The 12,669-nt window shown below is 38.3% G+C and overlaps 1 pseudogene; it reads left to right on the top strand.

The window, feature by feature from the left end:
- Window positions 1–452: 452 nt before the first annotated feature.
- The window catches only part of LOC143683271 (twinfilin-1 pseudogene), a 28,858-nt pseudogene continuing 16,641 nt past the window's right edge, over window positions 453–12,669 (top strand).

The raw sequence follows: 12,669 nt of genomic DNA, 5'->3' as shown, positions 1-12,669 counted from the left end.
TGTGGTGACTTGCTGATGATAATTAATAATAGCCCACTTGAAGATTCTTAATAATTAATTTAAAGTGGGATCATTTAATCATTTCTTTAATTTTCATCATTTTACAGATGAAGAAAAGAGACACAGAAAAATTAAATAACATCCTCAAAGTCACACAGGCAGCAAGTAAGAGAGTGAGGATTCAAATTCAAGCAGAGCAGAACTGGAATTTAACCTGAAAATGGGTGGTCAAAAGGTGGAACTCTGAGACCCCTTGACCTGGTTTAGGGTCAGATATATGGCAAGGCTCATGCAGTTACATGTCAACATGCTTTCTTTGCCCAAATAGAGAAATAAAACCAATTTGACTAAATATCAAACTTTGGAAAATGTTATTTCACAGGTCAAGATTTTGGCCATTTGTTGTATGACAGTCCTCTTTTCATATGGGTAAGGGTGGGTTAATAAACGGCATGCATGTTCCCATAGTACCCAAAACTGGACACTTCTGTTCCAATACGGCAAGTTATGTACATTACAAGGGAAAGGAAAAAAAGGCAGGAACATTTGCAGTGTTTTATATCTTGCTTTCTATCTTGAGAAAACATCCATGCTTTCTATTATTCTTCTATTAAAGAATAAAGGAAGCCACCTCTTGGTGCCCTAAATTAGAAGGAAATGCTGTAATGGTATGTCAGCATGTTCAGTCCTGTTTATAAAAGACAGTGAGATGGCCTTGACCCAAGCAAGCAGTGACCAGACCATATCCTCGGAGTTTTGCCTCAGGTGGCTTTCTCTGCCCAGGTCTTTGAAGGGCAAAAGAAACCTGCTATAGAAGCCTGAGATATCAGGGTAAATAAAATTATTCCTTAATATAACCTTGAGTTGGAAGCAAAAAGGAAAGAATACAAAGAATCACTAAAGGAACTAATGACTGACATAAAGAAGGAAGCCCTGATACTTGATCATGAATAATTATTTTTCCTTGCACCTAAATGCCAAGCAAATTTACTTGTGATATTTTGAGCTTGTTCTGGGCTTTATATTTTGTAAGAGAGACAAAGCAGCTCCAAGGTGAGAGGACTTCATTCAGAGGGTAAACCCAAGTTGAGTGGCTCATTCTCCCAGTGGGTTGCCAGAATACCTCTCCTCTCTCCCCTCCCCACTCCTCTCCTCTCTTCTCTCTTTCCCTTCTCTCCTCTTTTCTCTCCACCCCTCCCTTCCTCTTCTCTGCTTTCTCTCCCTTCTTCCCTCTCTCCCTTCTTCCTTCCTTCTTTCTTTCCAATGTTCAAATAATGCTTGTTATGTGACAGAAAATGTGACTAGCCCTAAAGGAATAGTGCTGACTGGGACCATCTTACAACCCAAATGAAGCGAACAATGGATATAGATTATTAATTAAACAATATATTTTAAATGGTTGTGTAGATTGGATTATGTTCTTCAATTTAAGCATGTTTTTAATCTTAATCCACATTCCTGTGGATGTGAAAATATAAATAGGATTTCTTGAAGATATTATTTTGTGTTAAATTGGATGAGGTCAGGCCTTAATTGGGATTGTTTGAGACCTTATAAAGGTAAAAAAAATCTGGAAGCTGGAGTCAAGAGAAAGCAATGGTAGAGGCAGGAAGTCAGGAGACAGGAGAGCACATCAACATATGATGTGAGGTATAGATGCAAGCCAAGGAATCTCAAGGATTGCAACAAGCCAACACTGGACATTCTGATCTACCAGGAGAAAGTAAGTTTTGCTATTATCTAGAGTTTGGGCATCTTCTAGCCTCAAAACTGTGAACCAATAAATTTCATTGTTTCATCCAACCCATGTGTGATATTTGTCATAGCAGCCAAGTAAACTAATACAATGGTGATGGCTCCGCTAAAGAAAATGAAACAGGTGATGTAATGAGGGTTGATAAGTGGCACTGGAATGGGGGTGTGGCAACAGAAACATTAGATGCAAAGTCAGGAAGGAAATCTTGGAGGAGGTAGCATTTGGTGGGGAGAGGGATCAAGTGGGAGTAGTGCAGGAGTCCATAAGTGTTCATTCTTTTAAACACTAAAACTGACTCATTTTTGCATTTTGATTACTGCACTTTTGGAATTCATACTGATAAATGCACTCTTTTATTTCAGTGGATGGATCTCAGTCTGAAACATATTCCAGTGTCTCCACTTTGACTTTCCTAATGTGGATGCATCTGCTGCTGGGTCAGTGTCATATTTACTCTATTTATTTCTTAAGGTGCTTCAACTATCAATTTTTTGTGGATAACACCTCAAAAGTCTAATTCTAAACTTATTCTTGAATATTAGTCTGAAGAGCCATCATCTTGGAGTTCTACCATTTCTGCAAATTCAGTATATCCTGAACCAGACATTATTTTACCTTCCAAACAAATTCCTTGTCTTACCACTCTTACTTCTCTCAGTAATGTCAACATTGTTCTAGTATTTCAGGCTAGAATTTTCTTTAACCTTCTCTTTTTATTTTTCCCCTGTGTCTACACTGCCATCTGATTCTGTATTTATTTTCTTCTGAAATATCACCCAGAGGCAGGTATTTCTCCAGTTCCAGGTCATCCTCCCCTCTTTATTGTTAGGTGTTATGTCAAGCTGGCTGCTTCCACAGCCTCCCATCTGATCTTTCCCTGTTCAGTATCTTTCCGTCACGCTAATCTTCCTTTTCACCATGGCATCCTTCAAGCCCAGAACTACTATGTCTTGTAAAAACTCATCCACCAGTATGTAGATGTACCACCTCCTCTCCCTGAACCCCTATAACCTGCCTTCCTATTGAGACTAGTTCCTATATCTTCACATGATTCAGTTCTAAGTGGCCTGCATTAATGGTTCCATGTGGGGGCTTGTCACATGCTTGCCTTCCTCCTTGTCTTTACTCATTCTTTCCCTTTAGATGACATTCTCTACCTCTTTCATCCATCCACTCCTACCTATCCAAACGTTCTACCATTCTCTTAAGTTCCCTTCCACTCTTCTCCCTACACTTCTGTACATGTTAACATTTTGTTAATAGCATTGCCTCCACCTGTCGTGCACTTCTTCTATCTCTAGCCTTCCTTCAGTACTTAAGTTAAGATGCTTACTTAAGTGGTGGTTCAGTGGTGGAATGCTTGCCTGCCATGCAGGAGACCCAGGTTCAATTCCTGGCCCTTACACCAAAAAAAAAAAAAAAAAGTTAAAAAGATGCTGCCTCTTCTCCAAACCTACATTCTTCTATCTTTCCCCATGAGTTTATGGACTATAGGGCCGCCTATTTCTCTGAGACCACTTACTAATTGTTTTATTTGAGATTCTGCTCTGTGAGGTCAAGATTATCTTATTCACATTGATTTTCTTCACCTTGGGGAATTAAACGGCTGATTTTGCTTCAAATTTGACCATTCATTCAGTGCTAATTGTTTCTTAATTGTCAATTTCCTCTTCCTGTAGAACAATAACTTTTTTCAAATATAACTTTATCGAGATATATTCATATACCATATAATCCATCCGAAGTATGCAATCAGTGGTTCACAGTATCATCACATGGTTGTGCATTCATCACTGATGAATCTTAGAACATATTCATTACTCCAGAAAAAGAAATAAAAAGAAAATTCCAAATATCCCATATCCCTTATCTACCCTCCCTGCCTTATTGACCCCTAGTATTGCATTCTACCCACTTAAAGACATACAATAAAGGTAAGTTAACTAAGACAGTATAGTATTGTCAGAGACAGATATATAGATCAGTGAAACAGGATAAAACACCCAGAAGTAGATCCATACAAATATGGGCAACTGCTTGTTTTGTTTCATATTTTGTTTTTGCTATATAGCTATATGTTCATTATCAAAGATCAGGACTACTGGATTACAACTCAATGATTTCCAGTATTTCCTTCTAGCTCTTCTAATACACTAGAAACTAAAAAGAAATATCTATATAATGAGTTAACAGTCATAATCATTTGTTAAGTCCAAATTTCTCTGTTACAACTCCTCCCTCTCATTTGATCATTCTCTTAATCTTTAGGATACTGGGCAATGACCATTTTAACTTCTTCATGCTGGAAGGGGTGTTGGCCTTACAAGGTAGAGGTAGAGGTCTGAGACTGGTTGATGTTCTTGGAGAGACTGCAGCCTCTGGCTTTTAGGGCTCATCTGGCAAAGGAACAATCTGGAGACCTTAAGTTTCTGAAGAAAATAAACTTATTAGGTAAAACATTTATAGAGTCTTAGATAGAACACAGGGTATTCTTTAGGGTTTTCAGGAATACTTTTGGCTGGGGCTTGGTATACTGTGGCTAGATCATTCACTTTTGATAGTGATCCTGCTAACAGACTCCCTAACTCAGTCTCTTGTTTTAATATTTCCATTAAAGTCCTAATTGATGTCAATCATCTTGAAGCCTGTATGCTAGTAGATTAAGATGCTGAAGGAAGTTTAATTTGTGCTAAATTACTAGTTTCTGGCCCATATTGAGATTTAATTTCCTCATAAAAATATGGAAACAACAATAAAATCTACTTTGCATGGTAATTATTAGGATTGTGTGAGGTTATTTATTGAAAGCACTTGGTAAACTGTCAATCTCCATAAAAGGATGTTATTATTCATAGTAAATTGTAAGCCCTTTGAGAGTAAAAAGTACTTTATAGTGCATGGCATGTTTTGTTGGTTGCCCATCTGCCAGCCTTCTGCATCCCATCTGTTCCCTCATGTTTCCTTGCTGGTAACATACTCATCTTGCCATAGAGACTGAAAATGCTCAGTATTCTCTTTCCCACATCCCTGTCAGCCAGGAACTGGGCAGTAGGTCCAGTCATGGACAGTGAAACCTGAATGGAAGAATACCCTGTGGATTTGGGAAATATTTAACTCCCTTATTTAAAAAAAAAAGAAAAGGTGTATGAAAATAAAGCCCCCTGTTTTCTGTCTTGCTATGGTCTGTGGCTACAGAGCCATAATGGCTTTTTTGGTGAGGAATCATGATAAAACAAAACAAAACAAGAGCTGGTAATCTGAGTATGGCTGAGTAGAAGGCTGTGACAAGCATGGGTCTCTGATTCTACTGTTGAGCTACTACACAAACTTTGGAAGTGCCTTGTCTCTAGAAATTTTGTTATGCGGGGGCAACTGTTTTTCATTAAGCCACTTTTAGCTGTGTATGCTGTTCCTTCCACCCACAAAGCATTTTGATACATACTCCTACTATGTCTCTCACAATGTCAAGACCAAGTATAGGTACTTAAATCCTCCCTGCTTGATCATAATTATATTTGTATTCATTGCATGTTTTTGTGAAATGAGCATTCATAATTTTAGACTTCTTGCAATGACAAAGAAAGTACATAACAGGACAACAAAGACAGATGGTTAGATTATATGACCAGGACTCCACAGGTCCAAGGCCTGAAATAAACAAGATTTAAATTGAAAGCAGGCATGCTGTAGGCATGATTAAAAGATTCAATAAAAACAACAACAACAACAATGGAGAGTAATGCTTCTAATTGTGGCTCTACAGACTGGCAATGCATAGCTCCATAGCCTCTTGCTTGAATAGCTCTTGCACTCATTTTGTTGGCAGCTACTCATTTCTTCTCTACTTCTTCCTGCTGCTTCTTCTCATTCCTGGGGCCAGCATATCACATTTATGTAATTCAGTGGCCTGTATTATAATTTAAAATCAGAATGATTGACCAGAAATATGCTTAGAAACACTCCAAATCATGTGTGATGCTTTCCAGGGGAATTGTCCATAAAAAAATCCCAAACCTATTTTGAAAACCTGTATCACCAAAAATGACACATCTGAAATTGTTTGTCAGGCTGTGTTCATAACATGAATTGCATCAAGTAAATTTTACCAGTTGGGTAATCTTTGTTATTAAAGCTTTACTTTCTAATTCTATCCTAGCTAGCAATTAACACTTAGCGTGAAAATATTGCTTGAATGACTGACACATGTCCTTATCTAATAATTGTACTGGACTAGTTGCATCGCTGACTGGAGAGCTGGCTTGTCATTAGCAGATCTTATAGTTTTATGAGTCATGAACTTTTTTAGTAGTACTAAAAAGTAGATTGTCCATAGGTACTGACCAAACTGAAGGATTTTTATTCATCTATAGCTGGAGCCTTCTTTCAGATATTGGGAGAGAGCTGCTTCTATCAAAAAATACCATAAAAGTTGACAGATGTTCAAGAGCCCAGCCTTTCTTCTCTTGTAACTGATATTCATTAGTTTTATCATTTATCAATTAGTGATGGAAACGTAGTCTTGGGAAACTCTGATTCCAGAGTGCCCCCAACAGAGGGAGATTTCTGTTGCTATAGACTGGGTGATGAGGAGGCTCTTAAAAGTGCATGCCCAGATTGTATTCTCAACTTCCGGGTCAAGATGGTGGCTTAGCAATGTGCATGTTTTAGTTCGTCCTCCAGAAGAACTACTAAATAACCAGAAACAGTACAGAACAGCTTCTGGGACCACGTCAGTGACCAGACACACAGCGTACCCCAGTCTGGACCAGCTGGACTGGCTGCGAACCCCCCCAGAACCGTGAGTCCCCCAAGCCATGGTGGCCGGTGCCCCTCCCCCACAGGCTGCTTCCCAGATGGGAAAGGAAAGAGACTTTACCAGCAGCAGGGGCTGAGCCTAACCAAAGGCCAATTGTGGAATTAATTAACAAATTCTGACTGCTAAAAATAGGTCCCCAGCTCAGGTGAACCTGGTCAAAGCAGAGGTTGTTCATTTTTTCCTGCCACCAAGGGGGCAGGGCTGATGGAAAAAGAAAAAAAAAAAAGAAACAGAGGTTTTTGTGGCTGTGTTTCTACAGAGGCTTGACCGCCTTTGGATACAGCGGCAGGACTTGTCAGGCTGCAACTGCCCCAGGCATAGGCAGAAACAAGCTCGTTTGAGGGCTTGCCTAGAACCTGTGCCTTCCCCAGGGGAGGGGTGAAGCCCAACTCATGTGGAATCCCTCCCTCAAGGAATTCAGACCCCAGGGCTTGGTAATTTGAAGCCATTAAAACCAGCCTACAACCTCTCCTCTGTCTCCACCACACCCCCAGCAGGGAGAGTCTGCCAAAGTTAAAGGTAATGCATCATCTTATGCTGGTGGGACCTGCAGGCAGACAAGTTCCACATACTGGGCAGGAGAAGAAAAACAGAGCCCAGAGATTTCACAGGAAAGTCTTTCAATCTGCTCTGTCTCACCCTCAGGGAAAACTGACACAGGTGACTCTTTCCTCTTGATAGGAGGCCAGTTTGGTCTGAGAAAATCCAGCTGGGGTCTATGTAGACCCTCCTAAGGATAGGGGGGAAAAGGCACCACAAAAGCAGGGCAAGAAACAAGAAAACAAGAACTGAAAAATTCTCCCCTGTTAAACAAAACCTAAGCTAGAGGTCCAGAAAAAGCTGAACCGAATGTCAAAGAACAGATAGACAACAAATTCATCCAACAAGAAAACCCCAGGTAAAAGAAGTGAAACCAATCTCCAGAATAAACTAATTAAGGTAATTAAATGCCTAGATGCCAGCAAAAAATAAATCCCACTAGAAAAATTAAAGATATGGCCCAGTCAAAGGAACAAACCAATAGTTGAAATGAGATACAGGAGCTGAAACAATTAATTCAGAAATACGAACAAACATGGAAAACCTCATCAAAAACAAATCAATGAATTGAGGGAGGATATAAAGAAGGTAAAGAATGAACAAAAAGAAGAAATCAGAAGTCTGAAAAAGCAAATCACAGAACTTATGGGAATGAAAGGCACAGTAGAAGAGATGAAAAAACATTGGGAACCTACAACGGTAGATTTCGAGAGGTAGAACATAGGATTAGTGAACTGGAGGACGGAACATCTGAAATCCGACAAGAAAAAGAAAATACAGGGAAAAAGTTATGTGCATTACAATTGAATGAAGCTGAATGTGAGAATGATAGAGGAAGGATTTCATAAATGAAATCACAAAGAAAGACAGAGATGGTATAATCTAGGAATGCCTAGAGTGTATAATGATAGTGACTAAATGTACAAATTTAAAAAATGTTTTTGCATGAGGAAGAACAAAGGAATGTCATTACTGCAGGGTACTGAAAATAGATGGTAATTAATACTTTGGAATTTTGACTTATGTGTGAGACTAAAGCAAAAAATGTTTATTTGGTACAAAATTTATATTTTGACTAGTGCATTTCCTAATGTAATTTATGTAGATAGTTGGTTGAAAGACATAAGTACATGGAACCTTGGGTAGGACATGAGATTTTGTTGGTTTGTCCAGAGTGATGCCCCGATAAATCCCAGAGTGATTTGATCAGTGAGTGGAAAAGTATTAGGAAAGTCCCTTTTGGGGAATGGTGAGAACAGGGGAAAATTCAACTTCCCCAAGTTAAATCCTTGATATTCTCACAAGCAGTGTGGCCACCAGGGCTGTGGGCTGAGCCCCCAGTCTTGGGGCTTGTTCATATGAAACTTAACCCCACAAAGGATAGGTCAAGCCTACTTAAAATTAGGTCTAAGAGTCACCCCCAAGAGAGCCTCTTTTGTTACTCAGATGTAGCCTCTTTCTCCAGCCAACACAACAAGCAAACTCACCACCCTCCCCGTCTATGTGGGACATGACTCCCAGGGGTGTGGATCTTCCTGGCAACGTGGGACAGAAATCCTAGAATGAGCTGAAACTCAGCATCAAGGGATTGAGAAAACCTTCTCCACCAAAAGGGGGAAGAGTGAAACAAGACAAAGTGTCAATGGCTGAGAGATTCCAAACAGAGCTGAGAGGTTATCCTGGAGGTTATTCTTATGCATTAAGTAGATGTCACCTTGTTATCAAAGATGTAATGGAGAGGCTGGAGGGAACTGCCTGAAAATGTAGAGCTGTGTTCCAGTAGCCATGTTTCTTGAAGATGATTGTGTAATGATATAGCTTTCACAATGTGACTGTGTGATTATGAAAACCTTGTGTCTGATGCTCCTTTTATTTACCTTGTTAACAGACGAGAATATATGGAAGAAAAATAAATAATAGGGGAACTAATGTTAAAATAAATTTAGTTTGAAATGCTAGTGATCAATGAAAGGGAGGAGTAAGGGATATGGTATGTATAATTTTTTTTTCTGTTTTCATTTTATTTTTCTGTTGTCTTTTTTTTCTTTTTCTGAATTGATGCAAATGAGAAATGATCATGATGATGAATATGCAACTATATGATATTGTGAATTACTGATTATATATGTAGAATGGAATGATCATATATTAAGAATGCTTGTGTTTCTTTCTTGCAATTTTTTTTTAATTTAAAATTTAATAAAAAAAAAATTAAAAAAAAAAAAAAGGGCATGCCCAGGAAAGTTGGATTTGGATAATGGTTGAAATGTTATAGAGGGTTTAAATCTTATTGACAGTGGGTTTCCAGAAGTATTAGCCCCAGACACTTCTAGGATCATGTCAATGTATCTGTAACTGTGAAGGATACATTGACAGGAAGGATGGATGGTTTGATAGAGGTTTCAATATTAAAACTGTACCAAGGTTGGAAGAGCTGCAATACCGGATGTGGCCAAGAGAGGTCAGTCCTTAGGAAGATATGGAGAGACTGAAATTAGGGAAAGCTGAAAACCACAAGCAATTCAGAAGCGGTAGGAATCACTGACTCAGAAATTAAAGATGCGTTTTTCCCTCAGGAACATGTGAACGCGATAAGCTTTTGGTGAGTACAGTACAGTAGGCATTGCCATGGGCGTAGCCTTTTCCTTCATGGCCTAAGATTAGAACTAATTATTTCTTTATAATTTTCTATCCACATCCCCACCCCACCAGCACCTGGCCACCCTATTTCTCCCCCTCTGTATTTTCACTTTTCTTTCTTTTATTAACGCTTGCCACTTTACCCAATATTTATGTGTCTGATACACACACGCATGACAGATACATACAGAAACACATGTATGTACATAACAAAATTTGATTTGCTCCTGACAAAGTGTTTGTCCTAAGTGTTTCAACTAATATTTTTTCATTTTGTCATGACATTAAAAACTTTTTGAAAACTTGTTAATGATTTCTTCGTATTCCATTGACTGGTTATACTAATTCACATAACTATTCCCCTATTGTTGAGCCTCTGTGTTATTTAGTAGGAGATCTATTTTACATTAATGCCATCTTGCTTAAGGAGAAGGTTTTGAGGACAGAAAACTGAGGAAGCAGCTTAGTACCTTAGAAAGTGCCATGGACCTATCCTCAACAGATCTGGATTTCCTTCCTGAGTATACTTTTCTCAGGCAATCATGTAACTCTTTTAACTTTAGTTTTCTCACATATAAAAATAAGATTAGTAATATATGTCTTTTAAGATTATTAATATTAGGTTATAAGGCTATTGTGAAAGTGAGTTAAACACTGGGAAAACAGTGGGCACTTAGAAAATACTAAAATTGCATTTTAGGAATTATAAGGATTTTTCCTTTTTTAGCAAAATGAGATAAGCAAAATTAGTAGGAAGAAGAGGAAAACTAAGAAATAGCTTCTGTACCAGGCTGAGTTTTTGATTACAAAAATATGGAAACGAACTCTGATGAAAAAAATTTATTGAGAGGACAATACAAAGCACTATGAAGTTATGGGAGAGCTGGAGAAATAGACCCAGAAAGTAGAACAAAGTTAGAGCCACATTACACCCAACATTCTCTTCTGAGAGCAGTTTGCAGATGATGCTGCTGGATTCATTTTCACCAGATATTAGTTCCAAGGACATTAGTTCCTATTGCCATTGGCATTGGCATTGGCATTTTTTGTTGCTCTGCTATTTTCTAACTCTCAAGTTTACCACAGCTGTTTTAATTCTTTTAATTTCTTTCAACAATATTTTGTTGTTTTCAGAGTATATGGTTTATCCTTCTTTCATTAAATTTATTCCTATGCATTTTATTTTTGATGCTATTCAAAATAGAATCATTTTCTTATATCAGTTTTGAATTGTTCATTGCTAAGCTATAGATATACCACTGACTTTTGCACATTGATCTGGTACCTGAGAAACACTGTTTATTCATTTTCTGATAATGCATATGGTGGCCTCGCTTGGCTTCTGTACATTCCATTGACTTCCAGCTTCTTATTGTCACTTTCTTTTGTGTTTGACTTCCATTCTGATTGTAAAGGACTCCAGAAGTAGGCGTCCTTTTACGATTCAGTTCAGCCACACCTTAACGCAAGAAACCTTATTAAATTCCCATTTAAAATGGATTCATATCCACACTGATGGATTAAGAATATTTTTTATGGGGTACACCACTCCAAGCCACCACATGTGGGGTGCTTTTTGGTGGGATATATTTCAGGTGCTAAACAGCAGTAGCAGCCTATCTTAAGAAAGACAGAGTGCATCTTTATCTCCCCTCAGTTCCCACGCCTCTTTGTTTCAATTCTTTTTCTTTATGCCATTCTTCTACTCAGTACACACACATAAATGTACTGGCAAAGCAAGTGTAGAGACCCTGATCCACCCCTGCTTGGGATTTGGAAGATGGCCGGAGGAGGTAAGAGCCTAACTTAGCTCCTCTAACACATTGATCGTTTCCCAAATGAGTTGCTCAATACTTGCGTGTTAATTGATTAGCTTGAACTCTATGATTTAACACTCTGCTGCCTCCCAGAGCAATAGTGAGAGAGCAGGACATTTCATATCATGCTGAGCCAAACTAGCTTTTCAGTTTAGGTCACAAAACCCCCAGCCCTGGAACTGAAGAGCTCTCCTTGGTTATCCTTCCATTCGTACTCTAGGGAGGACAAAGCTTTACTGATAATTGGGAACATTAATCTTTTGGTGACAGAAGGATGTTACTTAACGTTCAGTCTACCTCCCATGTGCTCTTCAGAATGAATGAGGTCATTCTCTGATTACAGAGAAATGTAAGATAAACACAGCCTTTTATTTTAAATCCGGCATTTTTTCATCAATTCATTCTAAATGCTCATATAAATGTTTATTTGACTGAGGAAATGCTTCTGAATTTGGCTGTGAAGACATCAGATGAGAATTTCACCATCCTGATGGAACAGTGGAATAGGGTCATGAATGAGCTAGGAAGCCACTAGGAGGCTGTGAGACAATGGTCAATTTACTTACCTTGGCAACAAATAGGTTTATGGGTATCTTTACATTATGAAGTGAAGAAGAGGGTTGTGGGAAACTATAGAGCCCTTTAAAAAGATTTACAGTTTTAATTTTCTATTTTTAAAATTGTAAACAGAGTTAATTGTAAAAATTTACAATTTTTAAAATTGTAAACAGAGTTAATTAGGCCCAGATGAGGACCTATTCGTGGAGTGGAATTTGAAAAAAAAAAAGCAATGAGAACTCTCTGAAACCTCAACAGCTTAACATTAATGTTTCTAATACCAATACTGAGAGCCATTCTTAGGGCTGCAGGTGTAGTTCTTTAGGAAAGCTCTTTTAAAATGTAAATGTTCCTGGAAATGGAAACACTTTAAACCATGGTCAGCCTATTTCCACTTAATTTGAAAGACTGTATTTTCTTGATGTGTGTCTGAGATATTGGCATATATATAGACAGAAGACTTATAGAACATTGCCCCTTAGAGCTTATGGTCTAGTTAAGAAAATAATGGATGGGCATATGTAATTTTAATACAAGGCATA

The sequence above is a fragment of the Tamandua tetradactyla genome, chromosome 5 (assembly GCF_023851605.1).
Source record: "Tamandua tetradactyla isolate mTamTet1 chromosome 5, mTamTet1.pri, whole genome shotgun sequence".
Taxonomy (NCBI): domain Eukaryota; kingdom Metazoa; phylum Chordata; class Mammalia; order Pilosa; family Myrmecophagidae; genus Tamandua; species Tamandua tetradactyla.
This window is presented reverse-complemented; position numbering and strand designations above follow the sequence as displayed.